Source organism: Thalassophryne amazonica, chromosome 10, assembly GCF_902500255.1.
Source record: "Thalassophryne amazonica chromosome 10, fThaAma1.1, whole genome shotgun sequence".
NCBI lineage: Eukaryota > Metazoa > Chordata > Actinopteri > Batrachoidiformes > Batrachoididae > Thalassophryne > Thalassophryne amazonica.
Window position 1 is genome coordinate 104,307,268 of NC_047112.1, and position 21,863 is coordinate 104,329,130.

Consider the following 21,863-nt stretch of genomic DNA (forward strand, 5'->3'; position numbering starts at 1 on the left):
CCAAAATATCAACGTAAACTTGTGCATTTATTGATGATGTAATGACAGCCATCTCCCCAGTGCCTTTACCTGACATGCAGCCCCATATCATCAATGACTGTGGAAATTTACATGTTCTCTTCAGGCAGTCATCTTTGTAAATCTCATTGGAACGGCACCAAACAAAAGTTCCAGCATCATCAGATTTGAGATTCATCACTGAATATGACTTTCATCCAGTCATCCATAGTCCACGATTGCTTTTCCTTAGCCCATTGTAACCTTGTTTTTTTCTGTTTAGGTGTTAATGATGACTTTCATTTAGCTTTTCTGTATGTAAATCCCATTTCCTTTAGGCGGTTTCTTACAGTTCGGTCACAGACGTTGACTCCAGTTTCCTCCCATTCGTTCCTCATTTGTTTTGTTGTGCATTTTCGATTTTTGAGACATATTGCTTTAAGTTTTCTGTCTTGACGCTTTGATGTCTTCCTTGGTCTACCAGTATGTTTGCCTTTAACAACCTTCCCATGTTGTTTGTATTTGGTCCAGAGTTTAGACACAGCTGACTGTGAACAACCAACATCTTTTGCAACATTGCGTGATGATTTACCCTCTTTTAAGAGTTTGATAATCCTCTCCTTTGTTTCAATTGACATCTCTCGTGTTGGAGCCATGATTCATGTCAGTCCACTTGGTGCAACAGCTCTCCAAGGTGTGATCACTCCTTTTTAGATGCAGACTAACGAGCAGATCTGATTTGATGCAGGTGTTAGTTTTGGGGATGAAAATTTACAGGGTAATTCCATAATTTATTCCTCAGAATTGAGTGATTCCATATTTTTTTCCCTCTGCTTGGTCTAAAAAAGTAACCGTTACTGACTGCCACAATTATTTTTCCTGATTTCTTATAGTGTTTCTTAAAGCCAGAAAGTTGCCATTTGAAATGACTTTAGTTTTGTGTCATGTCTGTGATCTGTTTTTTTTTTCTACAAAATTAAACAACTGAATGAACATCCTCCGAGGCCGGTGATTCCATAATTTTTGCCAGGGGTTGTAGAACAACTGGTCTGAGGGTCACCAGGGCTGTGAGTAGAGATGACTGCGAGGTGTCTGTGAGAAAAACAGCTTTTGCACAAAATGTCCTTTCCTACAAAGGCAGTGTCCAATGGAATGCTTTGTCAACTACAGTGAGGGAGGCCCCAAGCTGTAAAGCTTTCAAAAGTCACTTAAAGGAGTAAGCTCAGATTAAATCCAAAATGTGAACATCATGAATTCAATTGTAGAAACTAAGAAGAACCTTAGGGAAATGTGCAATGCACCACAGCACTTTATAAGTTATTGTTTTTAAAATATACAAATGCATGAAATTAGATTTGTAAATTAATTATTAACTTATTGAAATTGTATTGTAATTGTAGTGATTTTGTAGTTTTTTGTTTGTTTTTTATCTGTGCACCCTCCTTTGACTGTGTAAGAGAACCAACCAGTTGTCCTTTCTAGTTCTCCGTGGTTCTTTTTGTTCTCTCGTCTCCTGTCTCTTGCCCAGTCTTGTTTCTTGTTGCTGTAGTAGTTAGTGACCCCTGTGCAGGGGCGTAGGTTTGCATATGGACCATAGGGACAAGTCACAACCAATATTTTGGGATGGCAAAATAGTCCCTACCAATATTTAGCATTTTTGTTTATATAACAAAATCATTCACTATTTTTTTGCGAACTCGATACTATAATTTAGTCGTCACGTTTTGTGTTTTCGACGTGTCAGAGTGACAGGGTTACCCATGTTGCAATTTCATTGGCTCACGTTCTTCTCACATGGACGTAAACAAAGCGCATCTCGTGGCAGGCAGTGCTTCATTTGTAAAGTGGGAGGTCCCGGAGCGCAGAGGATGGGTGGCTCCGGTGCAGTGTTGCCAGATGTACGATAATTATCGTATTTGTGCGATAGTTTTGCCATCTGTACGATGTACGATCTATAATGGGAAAAAAAACCAATATGTACGATAATTTCAGTTGGTTTCCCAAACACGCATCTCTCTCTGACACCCAAGAATCATTTTGCAGGCGTTGCACTCAGGCGGCATCAAAGACACACCACACACAGGGCTGCTGCTGGCTTTGGGCTGCTGGGACAGTCATTTGAAAGCCCGCCCCCTCTCATACAAAGTAATGAGTTCCCATCCAATCTCTGCAGGACAGGACAGGAAGATTCCCCAACCAACATCTTTTTTTTTTTTTTTTTTCGAAACTGTATTTCAACAAATGCAATAACAAACGAACAAAACACAAGAGCAAAGAGATATACAAGAAAAATAAAAAAAAGTTCAAGTTCCTTATGGAGGTGTCAACATTTTTTCTGTGTTCAACAAAATCTGCACAAGTGGCATCGGATGACGACAGCGACCTCGAGGTTGAATTCGACTCTTTCTAGTCTGGTAATTAACACGTTTGTGTTACTTCACAGTCTTGCTTGTGAATTTGCGTTCTTTTTGTGCCATAGTTTCCCCATTACTATAATTACTGTTTAAAAATGTGACATAAAATTCTTTGTAAATTAAAAAAAAACGCTAAAATAGCTACGTTGTATGCGTTTTGTTTGTGTACGATAAATACGATAATTTTGAGGTTTTGGTACGATAGTTTCATATTTCATATCTGGCAACACTGCTCCGGTGCAGAAAAACAAGAAGGGCGGGGGGGGAGGGGTTGCGAACAATGCTGTGCGCCACACTTAAAATAAACTGCACACACCTTCACAAATGACAGTAACACCCTGCCTTTTCCTCAGAAAATACTACATTTATGTTTGCTGTCTGTCTATGTACTTTTCTGTCACTTTTGCGCTCTTTTTCATACTTTCCCTCGTTTCAAAAGTCACCGAACGCACTTTACCGTAATATATGCAACATATAGCACACTGTTGGAAAGCACGGGTTCTTGGCTTGCTGTCAGTGTTGAAATTTTTCAGAGTGAGGGCTTACATGAGAACTTACGGTAATGAGAATCAGCGGCGCACTAGTGTGAAACTTCCGTGTTTTTCCTCTGCGTTATGACATCACAGGCTTACGTTTACCGTAATACACCATATATATCATTGGAAATCCCTTTTTTTTTTTTTTTTTTTTGGCAAATTAGGTTGCCAGATACCTACAACTGCATTATTGATGAAGAGAATAGATTATACATCTTGTTTGCAAAAACTTTTTTTTTTTGTTAGCTCCACAAGTATTTTTTTGGTTGTTGTCTTGTTCTCTCAGGTGTAGGCCTATAGAATAGATTCGTGATTTTGGGTGCAATTTTGTTATTTAAGCTATTTGTTTGTTTGCCTACACACTTAATATTGTAAATAAAGTGTTAAATTATTCAGCATTATGTCGTCATATGTTATGTATTATGCTGTACTTGTGCGTCTAATGGCATGAGTGGGTTAGGGGGTGGTGGTGGTGGGCAGGGGGGCCGGGGGGGGTGTGGTATTGTCCCTACCAAAGGTGAGACCAAACCTACGCCCTTGCCCCTGTGTACTGTAGTTTGTGGTATTGTAAGCTTCTGTGATGTCCGTGTGCTTTTATTGTTAATTGTTTGTTAATATTTACATCAGCCTGTCAGGGACTACAGATGGAAATAAGCTTATGGATAAAATCTGACATATTTACATATTTTATATGTTCATTAATATGTACTGTCCCTTTCAAATAAATAAATAAGAAGAAAAAATAAGAAGCTAATGAGCTAATTAATGTTCTTGTACTAGTCACAAAACATGAGTAAACTTCTTTTGGTCTGATGATCATAGGTGAGATAAACATGTAATGTCATGAAACGTTTGGAAACTTAGTACATTGTTTATTTGTAATGCTAACATGTCACAGCTATGACATTTTGGCCATCTGGCGTGTTTCTCTGTCCATTATCCAGCACACAGCTGCATGAGTGTTGAGGACCCCAGTAGCTGAAGAAGGCCAAGGGGACGCTCATGATTCATGTGGCTGCAGAAGATAGATGGAGGTAGAGATGTGGGAACGGACTGGTTGTCTGCCTGTGTGTTTGCCAGGCAGACAGGCGGTTCCATGGTGTTGTGAATGCGGCAAAGCGCAGCATCAACGCATGCTGTCAGACTTGACTTGAATGCAAACATTAACCTTAAACCACCTTGACACTTTTACAAATTTAATCCCTGCATGCCAGTGAGTAAACTCATAGTAAACTGTGCTTGAACTGTGCACGGCTGCTCAAAATCTCAAAATTTGTTCAAAGTTTCTGGCACGCATAAGTTTTGTGCCACTTGCATGAACTAGTAATGAACATTAAGCAACCTATTCACAAACACTGCGTGTCATTACACATAGGGCCTCGGGCTGAGTTGGCCTTTGCTTTTGCCACTGTTCGTTTTCATGCTGGGTATGTTGTGATGTTGGTGCTCCTGCTGGTCTCCTGCTGGTCTTGTTACTTGCTGAGAGTACAATTGTCAGATTCTGTGGAATCACAGTGCTCCTTTTCTTGTGTTTTGGTGGAGTAACCTCTCAGGTGCCTTCACATGAGCCCTTAGCTGATGACGCTAGTCGTCGGCGTACAGAGACACTTTGTGTTCTGCGCCTCCGCTTATGATTCCTTAATCTTCTCTGCAGAGTGCAATAAAATAGCAAGAGGTTCTATGGTCAGCACAAATAATAGGGGAGATAGCGGGCACCCCTGGCGTGTTGAACGGTGGAGAGGGAAGGAGCTAGAGTCTATATTATTGGTGTGTACAGTTGCCTTGGGTTGCGCATAAAGTAGTTTGACCAGAGATAAGAAGTTGAGGCCAAGTCCAAACCTCGACAGGGCCGAGAACAGAAAATCCCACTCGACCCTGTTGAAGGCCTTCTCGGCATCCAAAGACAGCAGTATTTCTGACACTTTTTTATTTGAACTTTGAGTGTAGATAACGTTAAACAGTCGCCTGATGTTGAAAAATAGCTGTCTGTCTTTAACAAATCCAGTTTGATCTGGTGATACAACCGTTGGAAGGACTGTTTCTAACCGCATGGCCAAAATTTTTGCTAGTATTTTATTATCTACATTCAGCAGACTTATGGGTCTATATGAGCCTGGATTTAGTGGATCCTTACCAGTTTTATGGATCAGAGAAATGCTTGCCTCATATAGCGTTGGGGGCAGAGCAGTGGTGGGCACAGATAACCAAAAAAATTAACTTCGATAACAGATAATCAGATAACTGAAAAGTTATCTTTGATAAAGATAAAACGATAAACCACCCAAAAATGTATCGGAAGTTACAGATAACTGATAAATTCTAGTATTGTCTCCAGTACACGTACAACTACTAACAAGGTGATTTTGAGTTTTAAAACCATGATCACTTTTGGAAGCATCAAAAGCAACAACAGACCCAAATAATGAGTTAGCACTTCTGTCTCTGAGCATCCTGCCCCCTGCTGGAAGCTTCTGTTTACTAACATGGTTTCCACAGCAACTGAGAGAAACCACAAAGCTTAACTCTCTACCCAGTCACAACACTGCCGTCAGGCGGAGGTCTTGGAAAATAAAGCAGTGCTGAGTTATGGTTTGGTGTATAAATAAAATGAATACTGATAGAATAACTCCATTAATGTCAATTCCGTCATCTGTGCAAAGTTAAGATATAGCATATATCTTTTAATGTTGAATAATGCACTAATTCTGAAGTTTTGTAACAAACAGACAGATAGCATTCTGGGTAAAATGTGCCTCTGCTGACACTGACTGGATGATTCATTCTATGTAAACCAACACGTTAATGTGAGGTGTATCGTGTGCTGGTGTTTACAGATAAATGTGCTTTTGTAAAATATGCCATTTGTTATTTGTAAAAAAAAGGCATTTTCAAAAAAAAAAAAAGCCAAGTTGTAATTAGATAACCGTCTGATATATCCGGTGTCAAAATAAATAGAACACTGCCATTCGCCCTTTTGACGTATCCCATAATCCTTTGCGCACCAGAGAGTCGCTGCAGTCAAACATCATATAGAGAATCCACATGATGACAATTGTAAATTAATATTATACTACAAAATGTATTTTTTATGCTTTTCATCACATTAATAAGAGACTGCTGCATGATACCCTGAAAACTTGCTAAAACAATTACAACAAATAATCTGTGTCTGCTACGTTTAATCTGCGTGGAATTTAATAAACACAAATTGAATTTCAGACATCTTATATATATTAGTCTGGAACAAAGAGGACAAACAGTGTAAAGAACAATAATCAAGACATTAAAGCGCAAACTTCACTTTCCCCCAGAACGACATGATCAGGAAGCAATTGTAGCTCACAGCAACTCCCATTGAAAACAATGGAGAGACAGCCTGTGATTCTCGCATGTTTACATAAAACAAATGCAATAACAGCATCTATAAACCCAGAGAAGATATTCATAAGAGTTTTAGGGTTAGTTTGAAAAAAAAGCTTCTGTTTACATTTTGCTTCTGGAAACACGAGTCCGATGTGTGGTTTTTGAACATACAATGAGTACAGTGATTGAAAATATCAGCCCAGCTTCAGTTTGAATACTGCCATGAACACTATTGGTCAGCAGATGGCAGTAGAGACCTTGAAAACTTACAAACAAAATTCCAGATAATCTGTGTTGCTACTTGCTACGTTTAAGATGTGTGGAATTTAATAAAAGCAAACACAATAACAACATCTATAAACTCAGAGAATATATTCACGTAAGTTTTAGGCACTACAGTTTAATGCTGTTGTTCTGATCAGAGTGTCTGAAATGCATTTCTCCTGTCGTGAACGTACTGAGATTACCCTATCACCCATAATGCACCTGGACACAGCATGCCCCATACTAAAACCTTAAAAATTAGCGCATTACTTTAAAACTAAAACATATATCTGATATTTTCACTTTATAAAACTTCAGACGTGACAGTAATTTTAAATAACTTGTCCAAAATTAGTCTGGTTAAAATTTGAACCATTAGTTTAAAATGTATGCCTCTGGATGACTTGGGTGATATTGGCCGTGTATCAGTATGGGGTTTAAAAAAGAAAAGTTTTTTTTTTTTTTTGATGTGAGTTTGGTGGGATTACAGAACATAAATGTGGTTTCTATCAAAGCATTTCCTTTCACCGTGGTAATGTGTTGACGGTCCCTTAACTCCCATCTCACTGCCAGCTGCATGTCAAGATCAATGGAATTCGCAAAGAATGGAGGGCGTCTCATTTTGGTGAGATTCCCCGTGCCCCTCCCTGGAGGAATTTCATTCGTCAATAGCATAAAGACGTTTTCTTCGTGGATGTGCAGTTTGTGATTTTGAGTGAAGCAGCGGTCAATCTGGCACCTTTCATAATCATAATCAGGGACATAGATGGACTAAACCAGTCTGGGTGACCCGTGCCCCCCCATGGAGGAACTTCATTCATCCAGCAACACCTTAGGGGGAAATCCACACTTTGTGTGCAATCACAGTGCACCGTCAGCGTTTACGAATCGGCCGATTTTTGATTATGACTTGGAAATTCTGACACTTGTCTTTACTGAGGGACTGGAAGTACGGAAGCTCTTTATATGGAAGCTGGATTAAAAACAGAATTAGACACCTGATTTTGTAATTACATGATCAGATGTCTGATTTATTTATTTTTTTTATTTTATTTTTTTAATGCAGCTCTCTTCCACAGCATGTCCTTTTCCTGATTCTCTCCCTCAGCCCCAACCAGTCTCAGCAGAAGACTGCCCCTCCCTGAGCCTGGTTCTGCTGGAGGTTTCTTCCTGTTAAAAGGGAGTTTTTCCTTCCCACTGTCGCCAAGTGCTTGCTCACAGGGGGTCATTTTGACCGTTGGGGTTTTTCTGTAATTATTGTATGGCTTTTGCCTTACAATATAAAGCGCCTTGGGGCAACAGTTTGTTGTGATTTGGCGCTATATAAATAAAATTGATTTGATTTGATCTGATTTGAATGCAATACGTTTCTAAACAAGAACTCCTGTGCCACCAAGCAAAGCAGATCACCATGGTGACAATGTCACCACCATCAATGCTGACAGGTTCTACCCACCCCAACAATCATATCCCCCTAAAAACACGCCACTAAGACTCAGTCATCATGGAGGTGCAGGATGGAGGTCACAGTCTTTATGACCTGGGTGTGATCAGTACGGTCTTGTCTGACAATTCAAACAAGTAGATTTTTGCTTGTTTCCCCTTGATGTTAAAACCACTGAGTTTGAGTGAGTCTGCATGTCAACAACCATCCTACACATGAATGTCTAATATAGTATACACACACACACACACACACAGTGTAAGCCTGATCCCGTCAGATCTCAGAAGCTAAGGAGTGCAGGACCTGGTTAGTACTTGGATGGGACACCTCTTGGGCACAGCTCATGACCCCCCCAGAGGACCAGCGGCTGTGTTTGTTTCTCCGGGTGAAACTGGAGTTGCGTCAGGAAGGGTATCCAGCGTAAAACTTGTGCCAAATACCAATGTGGATCTGTCTGTATCGTTGTGGCGACCCCAAACATTAACGGGAGCAGTCAAACTGACGACAACATTTTATTTCCTTTCTTCATGCTGTCTGGGTACAATGTCGAATTTCTATCCCTGAAGGAGAGAAATTCAAGCAATAAGACGCCATGATCTACATTTGGTAGTGATGCCAGAGATCCCATGGGAGCTCCCACTGATCAGCACGAGGATGCTGGGAAGAACACGGTGACTGCCAATCAGAGCAAAGAAAGGCAGCGTGACGTCAGCTTGCATAAAGGTTTATTTTTCAGAATCAGAGGTCATAAAGTGAGTAAAAATTAAAAACAGTGAAAGCAGAATACAGACACATAAAAACAGAATAAAAGTTGGTTAGTTATTATCTGGTATATTACAGTATGTGCTGTCTAAGTGCTCTTCCTGTTTTTAGACTGAATGAATTTTCACAATAGATCATGAATCGTCTCTGTTCTTTTCATGAATCAAGTAGAAATAAATGAGTCATTTACACTTTTCTCTCTTTTATTATAAATAGCATTAATGTTTCAAGTTTTTAATTTGCTCCACTGGAACTGAATTTATTTGATCAAATGATCTTTTATGGCTTTAAGATTTTGTGACACCCTCTTTGTCACATGAAGCTGTGATGTCCACCTCATGACCACAATGTGTGCAGGGCTTAACACATAGACATCATATTAATTTGAGCTCTCATGAATTCTGGAATCATTTCTGCCACAAACCTCAAAGAGAGAAGTCAGAAACACAAGAGCATAAATTTAAAACTGTGAACACTCCACCGAGGTGAGACTTTTTACATTTAACAATGTTTCAAAATAAAATACACAGACAAACTATTACTGCAAAACGGTAATGAAGTCGATGCAATAGTTTGTCCAACATAAAACACAACATGTGGCTACACTTGTGTTTTATGTTGGACAAACTATTTTAAGACATTAATAAGGTCTACTTGTGCATAGTTTTGGAGCTTTAGGTGTTGTTGCTATGAGCTTTATTAGTTATATTAGGCTGAAGGTCATAGAGCTGTGTGTAATAAATGTTGTCATTGCAGGGAAAACTAACTGTCCTGAAGCTAGTTAGGTGGTGTTTTATTCTTTTAGTGAAACTGTTTAAGAAAATCCACTATTTCTGTATTATCCATCATGACTTTTGTTATCCATCCACTTTTGTTCATGATATGGTACCATTACACACACACACACACACACACACACACACACACACACACACACACACACACACACACACACACACACACACACACACACACACACATTCCACAAAACCTGTAGAAACTTTGATTAAAGAATGATCATTTTTATAATTTTGTATTTATCCCTGTGATAAAGTGTCAAAGTAATAAAAGAAAGAAAGAAAATAAATCAAATAGCTAATCATGGCAGGCATTTATTAGGAGGGATTAATCTTACATTATCCGAAGAACAAAAATAAGAAAATGAAAGAATCAGCTCAGTTATTACTTGAAATTGTTGATGTTCTGATAAGCTGTCTGTGCGACCCATAAGTTGGGAGTGGCAAGATGGCCGCCACTTTGCTTCAGCGGATTGTACAGAGTGTGTGGGCCAATGAGCGATCCAGTAATATATACAGATCAACGGTTCTAATAAGCTGTCTGGGTGCAATCTGCATAAATTGGGAGTGACAAGATGGCCGCAGTTAGTATGTGTGTGTGGGCCAATGAGCGATCCAGTAATATATACAGATCAGTGATTGTGACTGATGTTTTTCTGCCAGGATGTGGGCGGAGCTTAACGCTCCAACGTCACCTCTTAACTTACTAACTGAAGCTTTCATTAACTGTGGAATCATTTTGTGCCATAACCCCAAAGAGAGAAGACAGAATTAAACACAGTCCCAGAAGTTTTAACCTGTTAACACACCACAGAGGTGAGATTCTTTACATTTAACAATGTTTTAAAATAAAATATATGCATAACATATTACTGTTAATATCAGTGTATTTTCTGTAAATTGTGATTTTATTTGTAAAAACTGTCGAAGGTTTGTTGCTATTTTTGTTAAAAAAAAATGAAAATAAAATAATTCATAGTATACAGATTATTTGGAGGGACTGAGACATTAATTAAACAGAACAGACAGTAAACTGTCAGTGGACCTGAACACTTTATTTCAATGTTTCACTCACAACAAAGTTAAGATTTCATTCAACTGATCTACTTACTGAAACTTGATACAAGCTTCGGATTGACACTGCTGGTCGTTTTTAGTAAAAGAACAGATTTTTAGCGCGCGCGCACACACACACACACACACACACACACACACACACACACACACACACAAGAAAAACAAAACAAAAAAAAACAAACAATAGCTAACGTCTTCTCGGTGCTGTCAAGTTAGACTCAGTGTCATTGAACAATGACGCTGTGACTTTCACAGTAAAAGTCTTCCACAGGATTTTGGTTTTCAAACTTTTATTTGAAGTGTTGTTGGAGACATGGTCTTATTTAACTCTGCTGCCAGTAACACCAGAGAGCGATTCTTAGTGCTATTATCTTTAGAAACATCAATCGTGGAAACAATTGTCTTGATTTCGAATCTTTCTGTTTGATGCTTTTATCATGTAAAGCACTTTGTAATTTTCTACTAATTAAGTGATTATTATTTTTAATGTCTCCTTGTTACAGCAAACATGATGGACGACATTAACTTCGGATTCATTCAAATGGATGAAGAGGCTGAATTAATGAAGAATTCAGCATTAGAGGACCCATACGTTGACATGACGTTGGAGGACTGGTTCCAGAGTTATCTGGACCAGGAATCTTCTCCTCCTGCACCTCCTGAGGAGGCACAGGTGAGGCTGGACACAACATGCTCTCAGCAGGAGTGTTACTTTATGACATCATTCATGAATGTTTAAAATGTCATAAAAGCAGGAAGTTTGTCTTCAGTTTAATTGAAAGCAACAAATAAAAACATTAATTTCAGTGTCACATAAAACATGAATGTAGGTTTGACAGAAGATCAGCCACAGGAGAAACACAGAGAGGTTTGTCCCAGGATGTAGGATTACTGCATCATAACCGTCATATTTTAACCCTTTAGCGCCTGCCCTCAAACCAGACTGCGCTGCCCATTTAAGGGTGACGGGGGTCTGGAACCTATCCCAGCAGTCACAGGGTGTGAGGTGGGGTACAGCCTGGACAGGAGGCCAGAGTGTCGCACCTCCTAATGATACTTTATTTTGTAAATGAAAGAAGCAGCTGTTGTAATGAACAGTTTTAATTAAAGGAGAGGCAGATTGAGGACAAACATGGACAGAGGACATTTTGTCATAACTGGTTGTGTTTGCTTGTTTCTCCAGGACTGGTGTGATGCTTTAATCCCGGACTTCATCTGTCCTGAGGACACAGATGAGCCTCCAGAAGTCCCTCCAGACCCTCCTGACCTGCCCTGCACCGATGCTCCTCCCACCTGCGAGGCCCCTCCTCCCAATCCTTCCCTGCAACCATCCTTCATCCCCACCATCACTGACGCTCCTCCACCCAGCACTCCTTCCCCACCCAGACCTCACATTAAAAAAACCCAAATTCATGTATGCTGTTTCGGCAGGAGCAGCGCCCTCTTGTGGCGGCACAGAATAATGTCACAGACTTGCTGCCATCAACAAAATCCTGGGACAGATGGTGAGTGCTTTGTGCACACTCCTGCACGTGCACAATCTTGTCTTTGTGTCAGTGAGCGTGTTGACCGACGGTGTGTTTTCATCTGTTTGCAGTGGAAATCACTTTCTGAACCAGAAAAAGAAAAATATCGTCGACAGCAGAAAGAACTGAGCGAGCAACATTATCAGCTCCACCCGGGGTGGATGCCCAGCAAGACTGTGAGTGAACAGATCGAACATGTTGTTAGTGATAAATGTCAGGTGTGTTTTTTTATCATGTAGAAAGTCTCAAGTGTCTTTTTCTTTTTTCTTTTTTGCAGGGCGCAAAAAGAAAGTCAGCCAGCCAGACCGGGACTGAAGGTGAGAAGATTTCCCCTAAAGACTTTAAAGAAACACAGCAGCCTTTTCAGATTAAAGTCGTTTCATATTTAAATTAATAAATGCAGTTTCAATAAAATAGTGAGATTGTTGATGTTCTCATTGTTTGTGTTGCAGAACCAAAGAAAAGACGCAAGAGAAGGAAGCAGGCAGAAGAAACCAACAAAAAGAGGAAAGACGACGACGACGGCCACGTTGTTCAAATCCAAGTCAAGATCCCAACAAAAAGTTTCTGTGCATTTTGGGAGGAGCAGCTCAGCCATGATAGTGAACCAGACTCCATCCAAAACAGCCTCTACAAAACCATGGAGCAGATGGTGAGTGTGCACACTCCTGCATGTGTGCGATCTTGTCGTTGTGTCAGTGAGCGTGTTAACTGACGGTGTGCTGTTTGTTGTCTGTCTGCAGTGGGATTCTCTGACTGTCCAGGAGAAACACGTGTTTTACCGTCTGGGTCACGGGTTGGCTGTCAGGAAGGTGAGAAACGCTCAGATCACACATGTCGTATGTTGACGTCACTCACACATGTGACTCTTGTTTTTAGCAACTGACATCATGTAGAAAGTCAGTGTTTTTTTTTCTTCCTTTTTTTGTGCAGGTTGGAAATGACAGAACGTCCTGAAGCTGACAGTCTGCAAACAAACAGCATGCACGTGCACTTTGTGGTTGATTTTTTTTATATTGTCACAATAATAAATTATCTTTACAAAATAAAATGTTTCATTGGATTCAATGTTTTCCCCTAAAAACCAACACATCAGAGATAGATAGACAGACAGAATAATACAGTATATGCTGAACTAGACTTTTATGGTACAATAATACAATTCAAAGCAGAAAACCTGCAATGAATAAAAAAGAAAATCAATACTTCAAAATCTTTGTTTTTCCATCCCCTGATTTCTCTCAAGAGAAATGGCTGTAAAAGTGATGTTTTTAATAAAAGATAATCAATACAGTCTAGTCAAACCTTGGAGCAGGCACTGGTGGCGCACGTCACCGCATCCATGACACCACAGAATCCCTGAGGTTCCTGGATGGCAACCACCCAGGCAAACAACAGGTCACATTTCTAAATAAGCATCTATCTGCTGCAGCCAGGTGGAGTGTTGGCATCTGCTTGGTCTCCTCCAGTCACTCACAGAGAAATGTGCTACATGTCCAAAATGTCAAAGGTGGCGCTCCATCACAATGTCAGTGACACGCCTTATCTTAGTCTCGCCTCAGGACACTGGTTAGAGTCACCTCCCTTCTCCCCTGAATGATCAGGGGAGAAGGGACCTAATCAGGGAGGTGACCAAGAACCCGATGGTCCTTCTGTTAGAGCTCCAGCATTCCTCTGGGGAGAGAGTAGAACCTTGCAGGACAACCATCTCTGTAGGAATCTGCGTTTAGAATGCTCAATTTATTTATTTATTTCATTCATTCATTTAAAAGAAAAACAAAAAAAACAAAAAAAACAGAAAAGCAGAAATAAAGCATCTCCATTACCAGAATGAAAAGGAGCAGAGAGAAGAACAAGTCTTATATTTTCTGCCCCTTTTTACAATACAATCTTTCAATATCCAGTGTCATTTTTCAACATTATTTAACAGATTGTATTTCTTTAACTTGTCACATACCACTGACTTATTTCATCTCTGACAGGTTACATTTTTAAACTTAAAACATTTTATACATTATTAACAAGTTACATTTTTTTTTAACTTCCTTACAGCCCACTAACTTATTTTATAGTTTCATACTTACTTAATACATCTAGTTTAATACGTTTTTTAAATAATTTAAGCAACCTTAATTCTTTAATTTCTTTGTTGAGATTGTTCCATAATTTTACACCATTTACTGCAATACTCCGTTCTTTTACTCTGGTTCTGTATCTTGGTTTTCTAAAGACTTCTATTCCTTTCAGTTTATAACTACTTACTCTTTTCTCAAACATATTTTGAATGTTTGTTGGTAAAGTATTTTTATTTGCTTGGTACATTGTAATATTTTCAAATCGACCAAATCACGAAATTTAAGTACCCTGTACTTAATGAACAATGGATTAGATGGATCTCTAAAACCACTGTTGCTAATCACCCTTAAAGCCCTTTTCTGCAGAATAAACAAAGGTTGTATATAAGTTGTATATGTTGATCCCCAGATTTCTACACAATAAGTTAAATATGGGAAAATCAATGAATTGTACAATGTTAATAAACCATAACTATTTAATGAATATTTTACTTTATGCAAAACAGCAATGGCTTTCGCTATTTTTCCTTTTATGTAATTTATGTGTGACTTCCATGTAAGATCTTCATCAATTATGACTCCTAAAAATTTCATTTCTTTTACCCTTTGTATATCCATTCCATCTATTTGTAATGACACGTTTTTTTTTTTTTGCTCTGTCATTAAACAATATGAAATTTGTCTTATTAATATTTAGTGACAGTCTGTTTATATCAAACCAATGCTTAACCTTTTCCAATTCTGTTTTTATCACTTGTGCTACTTCCTGTATATCTGATCCAGAGTAAAACAGCGTTGTATCATCAGCAAATAAAATGCTACCAAGCACATTAGATACATTCACAAAATCATTGATATACAAAATAAACAGTTTGGGTCCCAGTACTGATCCTTGTGGTACTCCATAAGCAATATTACACAATTCTGATTTGATATTATTTATCTGAACAAACTGTTTTCTGTTTTCTAAGTAGCTTTTTACCCACTGATGTGCAATACCTCTTATTCCATATTGTTGTAACTTGTGAAGCAATCTTGAGTGGTCAATAACATCAAAAGCTTTTTTCAAGTCAATAAAAATACTTACAAAATAATCCCTTACAAAGTAATCCTTATTTTCTATTGTTGTTGATATTTTCTCTATTAATTCCATAATTGCCATAGCTGTCGAATGTTTTGTTCTGAATCCATACTGAGCATTATTTAAAATATGATGTTTCTCAGTGAATTTATCCAACCTTGTCACAAAAACTTTTTCCATAATTTTAGAAAACTGTGGAAGCAATGATACTGGCCTGTAATTAGAGAATTTATGTTTGTCTCCATTTTTATATAATGGGACTACCTTGGCAATTTTCATTTCATCTGGAAAAATCCCTGTTGACAGAGACAGATTGCAAATATAAGTAAATGGTTCAATAACAGTTTCTATTATACTTTTTACAGTCATCATGTCTAAATCTTCATGGTCAGTTGATCTTTTGCTTACACAGTTTTTTACAATATTTCTTATTTCATCTTTTTCCACATTGTCCAGGAAAATACTATTGACCGTATTTACAAGTGTATGTAATGTATCTTCTACTATTGGTTTATTTCCCACCAGACTTGATCCTACATCTGAAAAATAATCATTAAACCCATTTGCCACTTCTTTTATGTCATATATCTCTTTATTTTCTTTGACAAAGTAATTTGGAAAAGTTGCTTTCGCTCCATCACTTTCAATCACACTTTTTATAATTCCCCATGTTGGGAAGGTGTCGTAGCACGGACCCACAACAGGGGGCGCAAAAGAACGGACAATGAGTAAGCCAAAAGATAACAATTTACTGTTGTGACAATACACAAAATAAATATACAGAAATTGCAAAGTCAATTAACACCAGGTGACGTGTGGGCAGGCTCGAAGATAGAAGACCCCGACGAGAGAGAGGCCGCGTCCCACACGGCCTCCACCACCAACGGTCTGAAGAACACTGGAGCCGCCAAGTCCCGAATCCCCAGGTGACCTCTGTCTTCGGCTGTCGACCCTGGTACTGCTGGCAAAAAGCAGAGACAAGATGAATGAGTGTAAATCCTTACACTCAGTGGTCTACAGTCTGTACACAGTTAGGAGGAGGACCTCCACCTCCGAATCACACACTCGTGCAGCTCCTAGTGTAACCACTTATCTGTAGCGCAGTTGTCGTCACGCTACACGCCAATTCCCAGATAAGGGCGAACACCACAGGATACCGGCTGCAACAGAAGTTCAGAATCCACTCAATGATATGAGTCAGCAGAGAAGTTACCTCTCGGTAGTCGATTTCTCGGCGGGGAGGTGGAGTTGCAGTCCGGCTTAAGTACTGGTGTAGATGAGTGACAGCTGGTGTGATGAGTGACAGCTGTCACTTCCTCTGGGTCTGGCGCCCTCTCGTGCTTGGAGCCCGCACTCCAAGCAGGGCGCCCTCTGGTGGTGGTGGGCCAGCAGTACCTCCTCTTCAGCGGCCCACACAACAGGACCCCCCCCTCAACGGGCGCCTCCTGGCGCCCGACCGGGCTTGTCCGGGTGACGTCTGTAGAAATCGGCCAGGAGGGCCGGGTCCAGGATGAAGCTCCTCTTCACCCAGGAGCGTTCTTCAGGTCCATACCCCTCCCAGTCCACCAGATATTGGAACCCCCGGCCCTTACGACGGATGTCCAGGAGCCAAGCAGGCTCCCCGTCGATGAGCCGGGCAGGAGGCAGCGTGGGTCCAGGTGCACAGAGGGGCGAGGTGTGGTGGGGCTTGAGACGGGACACGTGGAAGACAGGGTGGATCCGCAGCGAAGCCGGGAGACGGAGCTTCACTGCGGCCGGGTTTATGATCTTGAGGATAGGGAACGGTCCAATGTATCTGTCCTTCAACTTGGTTGAGTCCACACAGAGGGGGATGTCCTTTGTTGACAGCCACACCTCCTGCCCGGGCTGGTACGTGGGGGCCGGGGACCGTCGGCGGTCTGCATGGGACTTGGCCCTCGTCCGGGCCTTCAACAGGGCAGAGCGGGCGGTCCGCCACACCCGGCGACATTTCCGAAGGTGGGCCTGGACCGAGGGCACACCGACCTCTCCCTCCACCAGCGGGAACAATGGGGGCTGGTACCCCAAACACACCTCAAAAGGGGAGAGGCCGGTAGCAGACGAAACCTGGCTGTTGTGGGCATACTCGATCCAGGCCAGATGGTGACTCCAGGCCGCCGGATGTGCGGAGGTGACACACCGAAGGGCCTGCTCCAATTCCTGGTTGGCCCGCTCTGCCTGGCCGTTGGTCTGGGGGTGGTACCCGGACGAGAGACTCACGGTGGCCCCCAGCTCCTTGCAGAAACTCTTCCACACCTGTGAAGAGAACTGGGGACCATGATCTGAGACGATGTCCGACGGGATCCCATGCAGCCGCAAGACGTGGTGAACCAGGAGGTCTGCTGTCTCCTGGGCCATCGGGAGCTTCGGGAGGGCCACGAAGTGGGCCGCCTTGGAGAACCGGTCCACTATCGTGAGGATTACGGTGTTGCCCTGGGACGGCGGGAGGCCCGTGATGAAATCCAGGCCGATGTGAGACCAGGGGCAATGAGGCACTGGCAGGGGTTGGAGGAGGCCCGTCGTCCTCCGATGGTCAGCCTTGCCCGTGGCGCAGATGGTACAGGCCTGGATGTAGTCCCGGACGTCGGTTTCCAGGGACGCCCACCAGAAGCGCTGCTGGACTACTGCCACGGTCCTACCCACTCCGGGATGACAGGAGAGCTTGGACCCGTGACAGAAGTCCAATACGGCAGCTCTTGCCTCTGGTGGGACGTACAGTCTGTCCTTGGGGCCAGTCCCCGGGTCCGGGCTCCTGGTCAGGGCCTCCCGGACGGTCTTCTCCACGTCCCAGGTAAGGGCGGCCACGACAGTGGACTCGGGGATGATGGTCTCGGTGGGGTTCGACAGCCCCGCTTTGGCTTCTTCTTCGTGCACCCGGGACAGGGCGTCTGATTTTTGGTTCTTGGTCCCGGGGCGATATGTAATCCGGAAGTCAAAGCGCCCGAAGAACAGAGACCAGCGGGCTTGCCTGGGGTTCAGCCGCTTGCCGGTCCGGATGTACTCCAGGTTCCGATGGTCAGTGAAAACCGTGAAGGGCAACGAAGCCCCCTCCAGCAGGTGTCTCCATTCTTCAAGAGCCTCCTTCACCGCAAGAAGTTCCCGATTGCCAACGTCATAGTTCCGTTCAGCTGGGGTCAACCTGCGGGAATAAAAGGCACAAGGATGGAGAACCTTATCAGCCTCCACACTCTGGGACAGCACGGCTCCTATCCCTGAGTCAGAGGCGTCCACTTCAACTACGTACTGGCGATCAGGATCAGGCTGCACCAGAACTGGTGCAGTCGAGAACCGGCGTTTCAACTCCTGGAACGCGGCTTCGCACCGATCCGACCAGGTGAAGGGGACCTTGGTGGAGGTCAGGGCAGTCAGGGGGCTAACTACCTGACTGTAACCTTTGATGAACCTCCTGTAAAAATTTGCAAAGCCGAGGAACTGCTGTAGTTTCCTGCGGCTTGTTGGTTGGGGCCAATCTCTCACCACCGCAACCTTAGCCGGATCAGGGGCGACGGAGTTGGAGGAGATTATGAACCCCAGGAAGGACAAAGAAGTGCGGTGGAACTCGCACTTCTCGCCCTTCACAAACAGCCGGTTCTCCAACAACCGCTGTAGGACCTGACGTACATGCTGGACATGGGTCTCAGGGTCCGGGGAAAAGATGAGTATGTCGTCCAGATATACGAAGACGAACCGATGCAGGAAGTCCCGTAAGACGTCGTTTACCAAAGCTTGGAACGTCGCAGGGGCGTTAGTGAGGCCGAACGGCATGACCAGGTACTCGAAGTGACCTAACGGGGTGTTGAATGCCGTCTTCCATTCGTCTCCCTTCCGGATCCGAACCAGGTGGTACGCATTTCTAAGATCCAATTTCGTAAAGATTTGGGCTCCATGCAGGGGCGTGAACACTGAATCCAACAGAGGTAACGGGTATCGGTTGCGAACCGTGATCTCGTTCAGCCCTCTGTAATCAATGCATGGACGGAGTCCGCCGTCTTTCTTGCCCACAAAAAAGAAACCAGCACCCATCGGGGAGGTGGAGTTCCGGATTAGCCCGGCAGCTAAGGAGTCCCGGATGTAGGTCTCCATTGATTCGCGTTCCGGATGTGAGAGGTTGTACAACCTACTGGACGGGTACTCAACGCCCGGGACTAAATCGATGGCACAATCATACGGTCGGTGCGGAGGAAGAGTGAGCGCCAGATCTTTGCTGAAAACGTCAGCAAGATCATGGTACTCCTCTGGCACCGCCGATAGATTGGGGGGAACTTTGACCTCCTCATTAGCTGTAGTGCCGGGGGGAACCGAGGATCCTAAACACTCCCGGTGGCAGGTTTCGCTCCACTGCGTCACAACCCCGGACGGCCAATCGACCCGGGGATTGTGCTTCACCATCCATGGAAAGCCCAAAATCACTCGGGAGGTAGATGGTGTTACATGGAACACTATCTCCTCCCTGTGATTCCCAGACACAACCAAGGTCACTGGTTGTGTCTGATGTGTGATTAATGGAAGAAGAGTGCCATCTAGTGCTCGCACCTGCAATGGTGCCGGCAGAGCCACCAGAGGGAGCCCTACTTCCTTTGCCCATCTGCTGTCCAGCAGATTCCCTTCTGACCCCGTGTCTATCAGTGCTGGGGCGTGAAGGGTTAACTCCTCACAAAGGATTGTTACTGGGATTCGTGCCGATCTGCGGGGTCTTTCCGCGTGTGTGTTATGGCCCACCCTTAGCCCAGATTCTAAGGACGGGCGTTGTAGTTTGACCGTTCAGGGCAGTCCCTCTGCATGTGCTCACAAGAGCCGCAGACAAAACACTCTCCGCGGGCCAGTCTCCTTTGTCTGTCACTTAATCTTACTTTGGCCCTGCTCGTGTCCATAGCCTCCTCAGCAGGGGGAGCTGTAGCCCCACGGGGCTCTCTGGCAGTGAAGCGTGGGGACGACGTCGCCTTGTCGGAACCGGAAGGGGGAGGGACGGCTCGTACCCGGTCACGCCCCCCCGGCCTGCTCCCGACGATGCTCATTCAAACGGTTGTCTAAGCGTATAACCAAATCGACAAGCCCGTCAAAATCCCGCGGTTCCTCCTTAGCCAGTAGGTGCTCCTTGAGGACCGGTGACAGTCCATTTACGAAGGCGGCGCGGAGCGCAACGTTATTCCAGCCGGACCTCGCTGCCGCGATGCGGAAGTCGACTGCATACTCGGCTGCGCTACGGCGCCCCTGTCTTATCGACAGCAGCACGTTTGAAGCGGTCTCGCCTCTGTTGGGATGATCAAACACTTGTTTGAACTCCCGTACAAACCCAGTATAAGACGTTAGGAGCCGTGAGTTCTGCTCCCAAAGCGCCGTAGCCCATGCGCGTGCCTCTCCTCGAAGCAGATTAATAACATAAGCTACCCGGCTAGCATCTGATGCGTACATGACAGGGCGCTGTGAAAAGACGAGCGAACACTGCATGAGGAAGTCCGCGCACGTCTCGACACAGCCCCCGTACGGTTCCGGAGGGCTTATGTAAGCTTCAGGGGATGGTGGGGGGGTTTGTTGAATGACCAGTGGTACGTCTGATTCAGGCCCAGGACCAGCCAGAGGAGGAGCTGCAGCAGCGCCCTGATCGTGCGCTTCCACCCTGGCGGCGAGAGCCTCCACTCTCCGATTAAGGAGGACATTCTGCTCGGTCACTAAATCCAACCGAGCCGTGAAGGCGGTTAAGATCTGCTGCAGCTCACCCAACACGCCTCCCGCTGACGCCTGCGCTCCTGGCTCTGCCATTGGCCGTTCACGCTCGAGCTGACGCCCCTCGGAATCCATGACGATTGGCCGAGAAATCCTGTTGGGAAGGTGTCGTAGCACGGACCCACAACAGGGGGCGCAAAAGAACGGACAATGAGTAAGCCAAAAGATAACAATTTACTGTTGTGACAATACACAACTAAATATACAGAAATTGCAAAGTCAATTAACACCAGGTGACGTGTGGGCAGGCTCGAAGATAGAAGACCCCGACGAGAGAGAGGCCGCGTCCCACATGGCCTCCACCACCAACGGTCTGAAGAACACCGGAGCCGCCAAGTCCCGAATCCCCAGGTGACCTCTGTCTTTGGCTGTCGACCCTGGTACTGCTGGCAAAAAGCAGAGACAAGATGAATGAGTGTAAATCCTTACACTCAGTGGTCTACAGTCTGTACACAGTTAGGAGGAGTACCTCCACCTCCGAATCACACACTCGTGCAGCTCCTAGTGTAACCACTTATCTGTAGCGCAGTCGTCGTCGTCACGCTACACGCCAATTCCCAGATAAGGGCGAACACCACAGGATACCGGCTGCAACAGAAGTTCAGAATCCACTCAATGATATGAGTCAGCAGAGAAGTTACCTCTCGGTAGTCGATTTCTCAGCGGGGAGGTGGAGTTGCAGTCCGGCTTAAGTACTGGTGTAGATGAGTGACAGCTGGTGTGATGAGTGACAGCTGTCTGGCGCCCTCTCGTGCTTGGAGCCCGCACTCCAAGCAGGGCGCCCT